This window comes from Pantherophis guttatus, chromosome 1, assembly GCF_059756535.1.
Source record: "Pantherophis guttatus breed Tessera chromosome 1, ASM5975653v1, whole genome shotgun sequence".
NCBI classification, from domain to species: domain Eukaryota; kingdom Metazoa; phylum Chordata; class Lepidosauria; order Squamata; family Colubridae; genus Pantherophis; species Pantherophis guttatus.
The window spans coordinates 140,594,958-140,611,234 of NC_142063.1; the positions used below are offsets into that span (position 1 = coordinate 140,594,958).

Sequence of the window (16,277 nt, forward strand, 5' to 3'; positions counted from 1 at the left end):
TCCCAGCCACCATCATTAAGAACTGCCAATCAGCAACTCACTACCTTAGATAAGAATTTGACTGTCAATGGTGTTATCAACGTTTCACAAAAGGCCTGGGAGATCTCCCTTCTAAAGAAATTTGCTTGAATTGAAGCTGCCTGAGACCAGCCTTGTCCTCAGGAAAATGTCAACAAATGTGCTGCTGAAATCTTCAATCACCTTAGTGATATATGGGTAATATTAATTTCAGATGTAGTGAAAAGCTACCATGAAAGCATTTGCAGGCCTTTTTTCCTCTTTCAATCATACAAATACACGTAATCATGATTTCATACTTTACCTGCAGAACTTGTCAATGACAGCTAAAGATAATACAAGCGAAAAAGATGTTCATCAGCCATACTGGTAAATCAACACTTTGCTGAATCACAGAGTTAGCAAAGTTTTAAGAGAGAAAACTGCTTCCTGAACAGGTGATTCCTTTTAAAGTTAGTCAGATGTAGGGATGACCATCAAAGCCTCGATTTTCAAACCAACTAATGAACTATAACCTGGTCTAACTGGTGGCATTAGAAGCTCTTGGCAATGCATGCTTTAAGCCAGGGGTCTCCAAAACCTGACAACTTTAAGACTTGTGGACTTCAACTCCCAGAATTCTCCAGCTAGCATGGCTGGCTGAGGAATTCTGGGAGTTGAAGTCCACAAGTCTTAAAGTTGCCCAGTTTGGAGGACCCTATTTTAAGCACTTGCATTTACCTGCAGAAGGGAATGGGTTCTGCAATCACCTATTAAAACTACTATTGTCAAATGAGCCACAATTCATATGGGAAAACTGACAGTTCACTGGGGGCATCTGGTTTCATGAACAAATCCAAAGCGAGTCTGTGATAGATCTCCAGCTCCTTCCCATCAGGCACCTATCCCCAATATCCCTTGGAATGTTCCAGGTTTTATTCAATTTGTAGTAGAAAAACTGATTAGCATCCTTTCTGGTCCAACTTCCAGTTGGGTTTGATGATGATGAATACTGACTGCATGCTGGTTTATCTCAAAATGTGTATTTGGTCATAGAGAGGCAAGGTAAGCAGGAAACTTTCACCAGTAGCATAACTATATTTTTAACAGGTGTTTTTAACTGTCTGTGACTGGGGTATCATTGAAATCAGTAAAAGCAAGAGAGAATGCAACACAGTTAATAAAGGAATTCCTCTCCTCCTCCAATCTATTAGCATAAAGCTGTGCATTTTTTCTTTTGCAGACTATAGGTTAGTGATGGCTAATCTTTTTGCCATTGCATGTCAAAAGCAGGGGGAGCACGGGACACGCAAGAGTGCCCACACCCATAATTCTATGCGCCTCACCCCCCCCACACACACACATGCACATGCAACCCCCCCATGCTTCCTCCCACTTTTGGCATGTGATGGCACAGTTGGCCCGGTAGGCCCATTTTTCACCCTCCCCAGGCTCCAGAGCCTTTCTAGGAGCATGGGGAGGGTGAAAACGGCATTCCCCACCCCCTTAGAGGCCCTCCGGAGGCTGGAAATAGCCTGTTTCCCAACTTCTGGTGGGCATAGAAGGCCCGAAAATCACCTGGCCAGCGCGCACATATGTGCCGGAGCTGAGCTCACATGCCCACTGATATGGCTCCGCGTGCCACCTGTGGCATGCATGCCATAGGTTTGCCATCACGGCTATAGGTAGTCCTCCACTAACAACAATTCATTTAGTGACCATTCAAAGTTACAATGGCACTGAAAAAAGTGACCTATGACAATTTTTCACATTTACAACCATTGCAGCAATCTGATGGTCACATGATCAAAATTCTGACACTTGGCAACTGACTCATATTTATGATGGTTTCTATATCCCAGGGTCATGTGATCCCCTTAAGCCACTTTCTGACAAGCAAAGTCAATGGGGAAGCCAGATTCACTTAACATCTGTGTTACTATCTTAACAACTGCAGTGGTTCACTAAACTGTGGCAAGAAAGGTCGTAAAATGGAGCAAAACCCACTAAACAACTGTCTGGCTTAGCAACAAAAATGTTGGGCTCAGTTGTGGTTGTAAATCGAGGAGTACCTGTAAATACTTAGGAGTGGCACTGGATAAATGTTTTCAAGCAAATTCATGGAGAGGAATGTTCTATATTTTCCTCCCCCGAAAAGAAAGAAAATATCCCAGTTTTGGACAGGGTAGAATAATAGGCAAAGGGTATGCGAGTCTCTTAAAAGTTTTTTTTTTTAACCCTTTATTTTTACACATACACAGAAGAAAAATCATACCGGTTAGTTATTTACATGTAGCTTATAAATTGGATTTTCATCACTTCTATAGCACGTCTTTATCAGAACTTTTTAAAATCCTTTCCTCCCCCCCCCCCCATAGTGGGGCAATTGAGCAGTGAAGAGAAATCCAAAGAGTTCCACCACACCGCTTTATAAAAACAAGACCAACATTACCACAGACTTTTTGTACAGATCCTGGTACCTGCTTCAAAAATTGAGAGGAGTTTCAAGAAGTCAATCTGGGAGACAACAGGAAAAAAAAGCAAGTGCTATTGCCTAAGTGATGGTCTGCTTTCGTAAGGTTGGATGTACTCTGATAACATCTGATTTTATTCCAGTAGAACTGAGCTGGTGTGGAATCCCATCTCCCCTCAGCCTGTGGAAGCCTCAGAGTCAGCACGGTTGCTCCTTTAAATAGGCAAACGGAAAATCTCATCAATCTAAGGAAGAAAAAAAATGGAAAAAAATATCAGTACAGGTAGTCCTCACTTACCAACTGCCTCAAAGTTATAACAGTGCTATCCCTCAGTCACATGATCATCATTGCATTCAGTACTTGTGTCTAATTTGTTGTTTTTTTCCTCTCCCCACCCCCAACTTGCAAAGCAGAGAGATTAGAATGGAGAGAAAAGGAATACAAGAGAATAAGCAGGCAGATATAGGGGAATCCACTGGGTTATTTGCATATTACACCAGCAGCTGCACATTGCTCTCAATGTGTATTTCCCATTGTATATCTGCTTGCTCTCTTAAAATCCCTTCTTTGGCAATGAAGGTAAATACAAACACTAATTCTGTTCTTGTTAATACGCTAGCACCAGGGCAAACATTCCAAAAGGCAGGGAAATGGTCAGGAGCAGTGGTGGGTTTCAATTTTTTTTACTACCAGTTCTGTGAGTGTGGCTTGATGGGCATGGCATGGCTTGGTGGGCATGGCTTGGTGGGTGTGGCAGGGGAAGGATACTGTAAAATCTCCATTCCCACCCCACTCCAGGGGAAAGTTACTGCAAAATCCCCATTTCCTCCTGATCAGCTGGGACTTGGGAGGCAGAGAATAGTTGGGGGTGGTGCCAGTCAGAATTTTTACTACCGGTTCTCTGAACTACTCAAACTTTCTGCTACCGGTTCTCCAGAACTGGTCAGAACCTGCTGAAACCCACCTCTGGTCAGGAGACAAATTAAACCCACAGGTGTGAAACTGAGCAGTCTTTTGACCTTGAAAACACAGTTGCAGTCATGTGATTTCTCATTTAGCAATGGAGTTGCTGATTGCAACTGTGGTTGCTAAGCAAGGACTGCTTGTAATAATTTCCTTTTCTTTAGATGCTTCTGCACTATGACTTTACTAGAGAGCTTACTGGCATCCTTCATGTTACAAAATATTTACCTCGTCTGCCAAGCAAAGCCATCTTCTTGAAGTCTTCCTTCTCCTGTCATTTCCCTGCCAAGGTTTCCTTGTGCAATAAGCAGAGCAGTGGTGGGTTGCTACCAGTTCGCCCCGGTTCGGGGAAACTGGTAGCAGTGGCGGGAGGCTACGCTCACCCGCCCGGATGTCATCAAATATGCTCTGCGCGTGAGCAAACCAGTAGCAAACGTAAGTGAAACCCGCCACTGAAGCAGAGCAAACCCAGATGAAGCTTTATTCTGAGTTTTAATGATTTTCTTTTATTTTTTTCCACAAAGAAATAAAATTCCTTTCATCTTCCCCACCACCACCCCTCCCCAGCCCTTAATACTTCTCTGCTTACCTTTTTCTCATCAGGAAACACTTTCTGGGAGACAGTATGCATATTTAAACAATGAGAGGCAAGCAGGAGGTCTCATGAGGCCAAAGGAGAGCAACTTCTGAAATGATCACAATTATTCCATTACTGCAAGACAAATAGCCTTGTTTACTATCCAAACTCTGGCTTCCTTCCTCTTCATTTATACACTGGTAACTTGAGTCTGCCACACATTTGTATTGATTCCTGTTTTATTTTATTATTTTTAACACTACAAAAGTGGATATTGGAGAGACCTTGTTGCTGGGGCAGCCTTCCAAAATTACTTAACCAGAAAAAACATTGCATATATTAAATCTTAAGAACATATTCTTTATTCTTTAGAAGGCCAGATCCTGAAGATGAAACTCAAATACTTTGGCCACCTAATGAGAAGGAAGGACTCACTGGAGAAGAACCTAATGCTGGGAAAGACTTTTGAGGGCAAAAGAAGAAGGGGACGACAGAGAATGAGTTGGCTGTATCGAGTCACTAAAGCAGTAGGGGTGAGCTTAAATGGTCTTGGTGAGATGGTAGAGGACAAGATGGCCTGGAGGAATGTTGCCCATGGGAACACGATGGGTCGGACATGACTTCGCAACTAACAACAACAACAAAAAAGAACATATTGTTGTTTCTTTTAAGGATCCTTGTTTTTTTTAAAGTTAACACTGTATGCGATTTCAGTTCAAAAAAAGCATGTGGCTTTAAGATGTAGAGTCAGATACATTCGTACATTTCTTTTATTGCGCTAGAACAGATGGGCAAGGGGACAAATTAAAACGATGGGGTTCCAAGTTCTTGGAAAAGTATGCCCTGATCAATTTGGGGAAATTTTCTCAAACTCCTCATGAAAGATACCAGTTCTACCATAGAGAGTTAAGTAATATGGCTTCTCCCAATGTTGCTATTCCTGCTATGAAATGGAAAATTGGAATCGACCATGAAGCACAGGATGCAGAACAGGACCTAAAAAATGCGGTTGGTCACTTCTCTTTTTATCATCACAAAATAATGGTCGGCAGCATGAATGGGTAATTCATGGAGCACCGGCCTTCATCCATGCAGCAAAACTTCATTTAGCAAAATGAACTATCACTGGATTAACTAAACAGATAAACTGAAATGAAGAAACCTGAATCACAAGAACTCCCCAAAAGAAATCCTACTGTAACTCACTTTGGTTACTCCACTGTATGACTGGCCTATCTGGTTCAACTCTCAACCATTCAACACAATTCTTTCAAAAGGGCAGATCTGAAGAGCTGTGGTGGTACAATGGTTAGAATGCAGTACTGCAGGCTTCTCCTGCTGACTGCCGGATACCAGCAGTTCGGCAGTTTGATTCTCACCGGCTCAAGGTTGACTCATTCTTCTTCTTTTTTTTTTTTTTTTGATAAAAAAATTTTCTTTATTTTTTACACATACGCACACACACAAACATACAATATATTTTTGCTGATCAGAGTATTTAGAAGGTTAACAAATTTAAACAATTTTTAATTTTTACAACTATGATTACCATTTCTATACTTCCTTTTTGCCATAGTGTTCATTTTCATCTATTTTTTACCAATTTTACCCTTCATTTTCATCTCTAATTTTAACCAAATTCCAATTTCCCTTCTGTTCTATATTAGACCCCAATCCATCATCAAAATAATTAATTTTATGGTGTTACAATTGTTCAATTCTTACAGGCATAACTTACATTTTCTTAAGTAATACAGTCCAACATTTTGATATAATCAGTTACTTCTATAAGTATCTTTTCTATTTATATATTCAAACACTTAATGAAAAAGAAAAAGAAAACCAAAAACAAATATAAGCATAGCTGTTCCAATTTAGTTCCATTTTCGTACATCAAATAGTTTCCCCATATGTTCCTCCAAACCACATCTTAATCATTTCTACTTTCATCACAATATATCATTAAAACTATTTCATCCATTACAATTTCCTCAATTAAATTTTAAAAGTCTTCTGACTGTTATCATCTACTTGCTTCCCCTATGTATTATTTCAAATTCTCACTTAATCATTTTAATACACATCACCATAAACCATTAACAGTATTTCAATTATTACAAGGTTGACTCAGCCTTCTATCCTTCCGAGGTCAGTAAAATGAGGACCTAGATTGTTGGGGGGCGATATGCTGACTCTGTAAACTACTTAGAAGAGGGCTGTAAAGCACTGTGAAGCAGTATATAAGTCTAAGTGCTATTGCTATTGATGTTCAACTGTCAGTCAAGAAATTGATCTCAGTGATATCAAGCCAGTCAACTCACTGGCATTGTAATTCAGCTCTGGCAGTTACACTTCAAGTCTAAATCCAGAGTCATTCTGGGGATGTCCTGAAATTAGACCTGAAAACTTTCCATGCAAAGCATGAATTCTAAACTTCATGGAACGTAAACCATTTAAGTTAACTATATGATTGTGAAGCAAATTAACTATACTTCAGGGTTTCTAGAGTCTATGCTATGTGGATTCTAGACCAAGTAATCATAGAACAATGGTAGGTGTGTATGACTTCACACATCTACAAGCACCCCATTATGTTTCTTTCTGCACAGAACCATAAAAGCATATAAAAGAATTACTTCTATATTTGCCAAATTATGATAAGAAGCAAACTAGCAAATGTATTCAAGTTGTAGATGACTGAGGGAATATGTGTAGCTTATGTTACCTTTTTGGAGAAAGGAGCAGTGGTGGGTTGCTATCAGTTCACACCGGATCGGGCGAACAAGTAGTGGCAGTGGAAGGCTCTGCCCATGTGCAGAAGTGCAGTGTGTGTGCACAAGCTCATGAGCGAACCGGTAGCAACGGGTTTTGGAACCCACCCCTGGGAAGGAGGTAAGATAGGCAGGAGCCTAGGCCCTCTAAAAGCATATAGATAAGCAAAGGTAGAAGGAATGAAGGAATGGAATGGAATGGAATGGAATGGAATGGAATGGAATGGAAATAGAGCAGAGCAGAATAGAACAGAATACTTTATTGGCCAAGTGTGGTTAGACACACAAGAATTTGTCTCTGGATTATGAAATAGAGAGAAATGCATGAAATATCATGATTCTATATGTCAAGGCAGAACAAAACACAGCTTCTTCTAATGTTCTTTCTGATACTGGGCATTTTGTAGAATATTTTGGTATTTTATTGTTAATCCTCTTCACATAAAACCTTTTAGCTCATAGCTTTATAAGGAAGAACTTAATGTTCCAATAATTAAATAAACAGCTTTGATCACTGCTCTAAAGTCTGTCTGTCTGTCTCTCTCCCTCTCCCAAGCAGACTAATGTCTTAGAATTTAATCCATGAAAAGGGGAAGCATCTACTCCTGTCTGTCAAACTACTAATAATTTTCTCTAGGTCAAATACAACAGAAAAGAAATGAACGAAGTAACTTAAATTTTGAATGCCATGCTACATATGGCCTGCAGAAGTTGACCCTCCAAAACAAACATGGTTAACTATTATAAGTAGTCCTCAACTTATGGGCACAATTTTTTTTATTGATTGATTGATATCCTGCCTTTATTATTTTTAAAAATAACTTAAGGTGGCGAGCATATTTAAGACATCTTCCTCCTCTTATTTTTCCCCAAAGCAACACCTTATATTTCCTGTGAGATGGGTTGGGCTAAGAAATAGTGACCGGCGCAACGTCACCCAGCTGGCTTTCATGGCTAAGGCAGGACTTGAACTCAGAGTCTTCCGGTTTCTAGCCTGGTGCTAATTGGGTCCAGAATTTCTGTTGTTAAGTGACTCACACCTGATTTTTTTTATGACCTTTTTTGACACAGTTAAGTAAACCAATGAAGTTGTTAAGTGAGTCACGCAATAGTTAAGCAAATCCAGTTTACCCAGGTTGTCTTTGCTTCTCAGAAGCTGGCTGGGAAGATTGATAATGGTGATCACATGATCCCAGGACACTGCAACCATTTGCAAGGGCCTGGATCATTTGGTTGGGGAATTTTATTTTTAAAAAAAAAAGTTTTATTGGTTTTCTTCTTTTCTCCTCTCCCACCTTCACCCATATCTTTCTTTCTTTTCTTTTTTTTTAACAGAGTGTTGGTTGTTTCCTATCTTATACAATTAGTCAAATTCAAATACATTTTACTCAATTACAATTTTTATCAATATTGTCTTCCCCCCTTTCCTTTTTTTTAATATACCTCAGTATTTCTATACTTGCATATATAAACACCTTCTTCATTTATCCCTAAATTCTAATTTTGCTAATTGTACATATTTGTCCTCTTATATTCTTTAACAATTCATTCTTTTTCCTAATATATTTATATTTGTTTGTTCAGAGCTGCCTTTCTTCCACTTCATCTTCTTTTTTTGTTGTACAGCAATCTTTCTCCTCAAACCTAGCCTCTCCCTCTTCTCCTTCCAACTTTCTTAGAGAAGAGAAGAAGAAGGTGGAGAAAGAAAGAAGGTTGGGGAATTTTAGAAAATTCTTCCTTTTTCATGGGTTCCCTAAAAAGCAACATATTTTAGACTCTGCATACAAGTGAATGTTATCAACGGTTGTATTGTGGATTTTAATAACATTTATGTATCTACTTAGAAATTCATTCATCTTTTGTGGGTGTCTTTATCATAACATAGGTTAGAATACACAATGATCTATAGCAGTATTTCTCCACCTTAGCAACTTCAAACTGGGTAGACTTCAACTCCCAGAAATCTCCACCCAGTAAAGCTTTATTTATTTATAGATAATGAATAAGATAACTCATTTGTAAATAATGAAGCGTGTTCCAGTCTTTTGATTCACAACAGCTGCCTCTTTCCATAATGAGTTTGTGAAATTTAGCTAACCAAACAGAGATCAGAGGGTTGTGGTGCAAATATATATACTGTATATTTATCAAATCTAACAAGCTGATTTTATCTAAGTTTAGAGACTATTTGAATCAATTAAGAAAATGTCTGTGCCTGAAAATATCTACAAAACCATATGTTATAGTATAAATATCTTTTTAAAGTCAATTTATTAATGTGTATACTATATTTCTTACCTCTGTATCTTATGATTCTTGATGAATGTATCTTTTCTTTTATGTACACTGAGAACATATGCACCAAGACAAATTCCTTGTTTGTCCAATCACACTTGGCCAATAAAGAATTCTATTCTATTCTATTCTATTCTATTCTATTCTATTCTATTCTATTCTATTCTATTCTATTCTATTCTATTCTATTCTCTGCCCACCCCTCATTTTAATAAACTAGATTCCCATGTCATACAATATTTCAAACCTTATTTTTTTTCCTTTGCTTATTTTAAAAGTAATATTGAAGACGTTTGCTGTATATACAGTAGGTAGTTCTTGACTTACAACCACAATTGAGCCCAAAATTTCAGTTGCTAAGCAAAACAGCTGTTAAGTGAATTATGTCCCATTTTATGGCCTTTCTTGCCACCATTATTAAATGAATTGCTGCAGTTGTGAAGTTAGTAACCCAACTGTACAGTGAATCTGTCTTCCCCATTGATGTTGCTTGTCAGAAAGTTGCAAAAGGTGATCACCTGACCCTGGGACACTGCAATAAATCATAAATATGTGCCAGTTGCCAATCATCTGAATTTTGACCACATAACCATACAGATGCTGCAACTGTCTAAGTGGAGAAAATGATCATAGGTCACTTTTTTTTCACTAACCGTCACTAAATGAATGGTTATAAGTAAAGGACTACCTATATTTACTGGTAGAATTTTCTGCTTTCTTTTGTTTTCAGATACCCCTTGCCAAAGGAATATTTTCCTAAAACCCATCAGACTGGAATTAAAGAAATATCAAGGCAATAGAAATCCTCCCTCCTTCCAGTTCCATCCATCTTTTCTCTGGAATTAAGAAGGAGCCTATGATAAGCAGTCGATTCAAATTGTTCTACGATGAAATGAAAGATAGAAATCTGGTGATATGGAAGCACCTCAACTGGCCCAAATTCAAGTCCACCCTTAGCCATGAAAACTCACTATTTAACTCTTGGTCTTTCATTTCTGGTCAACCCAATCTACATCACAGGGTTGGCACTCCAGGAATAAAAATGAAGGGAAATCTCCATATAAGCTACCTTGAGTTCTTGCAGTAAAGACAAACACAAGTCTAATAAATGAATTATGAAAATAAAAATAAATAGGCAAGGTCACACATGGATCTATGCAAAATGCAATGAGACATGTAACAGAAAATATCACACATTTTTCCCAAACAAAAACTTAAATCTATAAGAGTGTCTACATATAGCTTAATTTGTTTAAGCTCTTTTCTAGAGTCCACAAGCACACAAATGCTGTGAAAATGTTGCTTGTTACATCAATACATGATACAAAAATTAAAAAAATGAGATTTTGGAGGCACAACTGCTCACCAAATCTTCCTATCATTCAATATAAGGAATTTCGTAATTCTAGCCTTTAAAATAACAGGTGTTAATCATAAATGTTTAACAAAGTATTGGAGATCATTTTTTTTTTAATTTGATTTATATGCCGCCCTTCTCCGGAGACTCAGGGCGGCTTACAATGCGTTAAGCAATAGCCTTCATCCTTTTGTATATTTATACAAAGTCAGCTTATTGCCCCCACAAACTGGGTCCTCATTTCACCTACCTTAGAAAGGATGGAAGGCTGAGTCAACCTTGAGCCTTGGAGAGATTCGAACCAGCAGAAATTGCAGGCAGCTGTGTTAATAACAGGGTGCATTAAACCACTGTACTATCAAGGCTCTTATATTGTCCTCTTCAGAAAGAAATTGTGTCTCTTTACAGACCACTTCATTGATCAAAATTTGGACAACCATTGATACTCCATCTACTTCCTACATAGCTGATATTAACTATAAAATACATTATTTTGAGGGAAGTTGAGATACTTTAAGGGTTGTTTAGCTGCAGTCCCATGCTACATCTAGGAATGAACTGACACACAAGTAGACATAGTGCATACAACAGGATTGCAATAGAGCTCCTCCACCCATATGTTCTTGCTTCTGAATTGGATGGTTCACATAGGTGACTTCAAATAGTGTCCCTTCAACCCAGCCTTGGGTTTCAGAGAACAAAGAAGATGGCTTGAATCTGGAACTAGGCTGTGATGATCCAAATAATCACTAGATGAACGCAGAGGGTTTTCTTTTCTTCCATCTAGTAGCGTCCATTTGCATTTTGCCAGCCCAGATCTGGTAACAAACTGAGCCAAAGTGAGACGATCGTATGTGATTTTGCTATCAAGCAATGCTCTCTGTGTCTGATTTTAAGACAGCAAATAGATTTCTAAAACTATCTTCACTTCTCCAGCTCACTTTTTGATGTATACTCAATGCATATAGTATATTACATATGTGCTATACATGTTACTGTATGTAGAGAATCATTGGGGTGTGGAAAGCATTCAGAAAAACGTAGATCAGCATTATGGTGGATATGAAACAAACAAAATGTTAAAAAGTTATATTTATGTAGTTTCTTGCCAAGCACATCTAAATCATTTTTTTAAAAATTTGATTTATATGCCGCCTTTCTCCGGAGACTCAGGGCGGCTTACAATGCGTTAAGCAATAGCCTTCATTCTTTTGTATATTTTATACAAAGTCAGCTTATTGCCCCCACAAACTGGGTCCTCATTTCACCTACCTTAGAAAGGATGGAAGGCTGAGTCAACCTTGAGCCTTGGAGAGATTCGAACCAGCAGAAATTGCAGGCAGCTGTGTTAATAACAGGGTGCACTAAACCACTGTACTACCAAGGCTCCTTTAAATAAATATTTAAATTAAATATTTAAATAACCAAAATATCTTTACAATCCTAAGGCACTTTTGAGCACCCCTAATGTGGAAATTGAAAGTTGAAAAATTTGACACGCCCTAGGATATGTTCTTCTGAGGGTGGCCTTCTAAAATCATCTGCACCCACTAAAAATACTTCTGTCAGGTTCGCTACTATCACTGACAGTATGCATAAATTATTTTGGTAAGCACTTAACTGTCCATACCAAACCTTGAGGCTTTTGAGGGAAAGACACAACAATGATGCAGTTGAAGTGTCCATGAAGTAATTTGCAGAGCCTTAATGATTTCTTTCTGATTAAAATTGCAAGGTTTTTACCTTCTAGGTTGGTGGACACATTAGAGACTACAGTACTGATAAGTATCTTTGCTCATATAAGGCCCTCTATCAAGACTTTAGGAGGATATGGCTGCCTGAACAACACTTCAAAGAGCCGTTTGCACAATCCTAGCATCATCACCTTTAATATAGGTACTGCACATATACATAGAAAGTGTATAATGTGGAAAAAGTATGCAACTCTAAGAACCATACCTGCCTCGTTGGTACCTGAGTTTTGCCTTGGTTAGAAGTTGTTGGTTTTTGTTTTGTTTTTTGCTGATTTTTAGTATAGTTTTGGCCTTCTTATCTATTTGAACTCATTTACTATGGATAAGATGTTTACAGGCTTGATTTTATGCCCACGTCTATTGGTTTACACTTCTTTTGAAACAGGTACATGAGAAAGGCGCAACATAATTATTTTGGTATGTGAATATGCCTTCTGATGTTGTACCCTGCATGGCACAATTGTGTGCTGCAATGGTTTACAGTTTTAGAAAACTGTGTGTAATACAAGCTGGTGTTGTACTAATATAATCCTTTCATTTGATATTGTTTTAGCAGACAGGGCCAGAATCTTTCTTTTGTTATTATAGTGAATGATATTGGCTGACATATGCATTTGTATTTCAGTGAAGCTTTTTCCCAGAACAAGCCATTGTCTCTATTGATTTTTCAAAAGGTCTTTTCACACATACACCAGGAACATGAAATCCTTCCCTGGAAACCTCTCCAGATACACACTCCCATGAGCTGATCCTACCACTTGTGAGTACCTGCATGGGGTCTAAACCAGTCCCTCAGATTTTGATCCCTGGGATGAAGCAACAAGTAATATCCCAATCCATCTCACAAAGCTTCTCTTCATTCCTGACAGCAAAAGTGCAAGAACAACAAATTACATAACCAACAATTTATTGCCCTTGCGTGACATTCCCAGATCTGTTGCCAAAGAAGATTGATTTCTTCTGCCTACTGGTAGAGCTGGTTCTGCTACAAGGCAGGAGGGCCTCCCTAAGATGCAAGGGATATCAAATCTACTTTGGGGTAGACAGCAACAGTTTAGCAACATGCTAAAATGGATATTTGTGGGCAGCCTTCCAAGAACCCCTCTCCTCCCTCCCAAAGGCTAGCATAAACATGACATTATGCTTTCATTATGTTATTAAATTATGTTTATGATATGATCTCAACATTATTCTCAGGGATTGTCAATATGCTCAATATGTTCCTGGAACTCGCCCTTGGCATGCTCCAGCTTCCTCTCCCAAATTATGTTTGCATTTTTTTAAAAAAAAAGTAGAAATAGGAAAAAAGGAGGAGGAGGAGGAGAAGGACATGCTGAAAGCAAAGTGTAGGAAGTTAAAACCCACCCCTCTCCTAGGAAAATGAGATATTTTAGGAAACATTAAAAGGGCAGGATGTTTCCTCTAAATTTCCCCTAATGAGCCATTAAGGCCTGGGACAGTTTATTCTACATAGCAAAGTTTATTCTACAAGCAGAGCCATGATAGGAATTGCCCAAAACCCCTTCATTACACCATTACACAGCAAGGCTCAACCAAGCCTAGGACACAGACAACCTACAAAGTTACCCCTGCATGGCCCCATGGAAGTCTGACAATCAATCAGAATATAAACTCAAATTCAAAAGCCCAGAGAGGGCATAAAACCCAGGCACTCTCAGCATCTCTTCCCTTTTTTGCCCAGGACCTCAAACCATGACATTCGGAAACCAACCCACAAGCTTGGAGAACGAAACTCCACCCTTATTAAAAACTGGCTTAAAACTGCCATTCTCATATAAACCATTTATTACTGTGCAAACAGAAAAAAATATACATCCTCTTCATGTTATGACCAAAAGATTGATGCCAAATGGGGAAACATGGGAATACAGCCATAAATCATATTCCCCACTGAAATAATTTAAAAGCCAGAATGGCCATCGCCCATTTTGAAAGAAACACTTTCTTAAAAAGAAAAATCAATTGACATCAACTTTATAAAGACTGTTTATATGCATGCTGTTGTATTGATTGGTGTACCCCGCCGCTCCGAGTCACCTTTTTGTAAAATGGGCGGCTATATAAATGTGATTAATTAATAAATAACTAAGTAAATAATCAGTTACTCTGCACATCAGATCAGAGCACTTTAAAGGGTGGAAATATAGTTGCCTAAGATTATAAGGTTTTATATATATATATATATTTGTGTTGTTATTGTTATTGATGGAAGCAATCCATAAGAGGAGATAATATCAGTGATTCATTGCTGTGAATCTTTAATCTTTAATCCTTTTTGTTGATCTCAGGTAATTATTTTAAATCTGAAATTTTTATCAGTCTTTGACATTTTAATTACTGCCTTTGACTCATTTTGGAGATGGATATTCTATGTATCTTTGACATTCCTGCAGTTTAGCTCTTATTAAAAGGGTAAAAATTCTGAGATCTTGAGCAAGCCACTCCATAAGATGGCAACCTGCTAAAGGTAATGTTGTGACATAGTGTGTGTGTGTGTATAGTAACCTGTATTCCATAGATACCGTGTATGATTCATATGAAAATAAGATAATCTCTCTCTTTCTCTTTTTCTTTCTCTATATATCTATATATCTCTCTACACACACAACAACAACAGCAACATTAATCTGCCTTCTGGGTAGTATACGGGTCATGACACTTACACACGCACCTTGTTAATGGGTTTTTAGAGGGGGGGTTGCATTGTTTTATTTTTGCATTTCATTCCTTGCTGTAAGCTGCCATAAATATATTTAGAGTGTGGTGGGATAATTAATCAATTTCAGAGAGGTTTTTGCATCAGGTGATCCAAAGAAAAGAACAAAGACATCATGGTATAGCAAACTTGCTGAAAGTATTCCTCTAGATCCATTCATTAGTTGGATGAGAACCTGAAAATCCAATCTATATGTTCTGCCCCAGCTACGGACCCCAAAGAACGCAGCACACACAAAGTCCGTTCAAACCTTAGTTTACTAAATAAACCAGTTTTTTACAACAACAGCTGTTAATTAACTGCATTAACAGCCACCAAGAATTCAAAGAATAATACTGAAAGCTTACTGTGGTTGGCAGAATGACCAGAAGCAATTTGCAGGAAGCTGATAAGATAAGCAAGACAAGATACAAAAGTATGTAAATGGAGTTGTTCCCTGCAAATTGCTTCAGTCGGTGTTCCTCCTTAAATAGGCTAAGGGAGTGGCCAATTAGCCCGAAGCCTTACTTTCAAGGAGACCTCCTCCTGAGGAGCCACTCCTGCCTTTTGGCAGGTCTGCGAGCTCGTGCATCGAGAAGAGGCTCCTCCTCTTCATCCTCTTCACTTAAGGGAGCTTCTGGAGGTTCTGAAGGCCCTGGCTGAATCCCCGCCCCTGGCACCACATCTTCTCCAGCCTCCTCATTGTCCGACTCGAGTGCCAGCTGCACAGGCTGCTGGCGCAGCACCACACCAGCCTCCTCGCTGTCGGAATCAGCCACCAGCTGCACCGGCCACTAACGGGCCACAACACTATATGCCACCTTGAAATCCATAATGGGAAGAAAATATAAATTAAAGAACATTTAAAAATGCATGTATCTAGTGAAAAACTGTATGATCTCCTTCTCCTTTGTGAACATATATGCAACATATTCATTACAATAGGAACTAGGGACTTGCAAAGTTTTTAAAGGTCTTTGACAGTTGTAAGTGCATCACCACTCTGTATGAATCAAGGGAAAGACACATTTTAATACAGAAAATACAATTAGGTTGTTGACAGATTTTTTACTGCTTTGAGGTTTTCACAAAGAACATAGAAAGTTGTAACCACTTCTATACATAGATGAGTTGAAGGGGAGGGGGGATTGAGTCTTGCAATGATTTCTCTGACATTGAAACGATTAGTTAGACAATGAGCTTTTCATGTCAATGTATTCTGTGCCTATCAAAGCAATTTTAGGTTGCAAGAGTGATAAGGGTAACAAGTTTCACTTATGTTCTTGGCTCTTGGCATCTTTAATGCATCCAGCCACAAACCTTAAACTTAGCTCTCTCTCTCTCTCTCGAACAGTGGTTCTCAATCTGTGGGT

At 38.5% G+C, this 16,277-nt stretch overlaps 1 long non-coding RNA gene across 1 annotated transcript; it reads right to left on the reverse strand.

Annotated features, from left to right (window-relative positions):
- Nucleotides 1-2,190: 2,190 nt before the first annotated feature.
- On the reverse strand, nt 2,191-6,916 carry LOC117669938 (uncharacterized). Its single transcript, XR_004592546.3, has 3 exons — nt 6,737-6,916; nt 4,024-4,120; nt 2,191-2,715 (listed from the first exon to the last, which is right to left on the reverse strand). It is a non-coding gene; the product is annotated as an uncharacterized LOC117669938 (long non-coding RNA).
- Between the last annotated feature and the right edge of the window lie 9,361 nt (nt 6,917-16,277).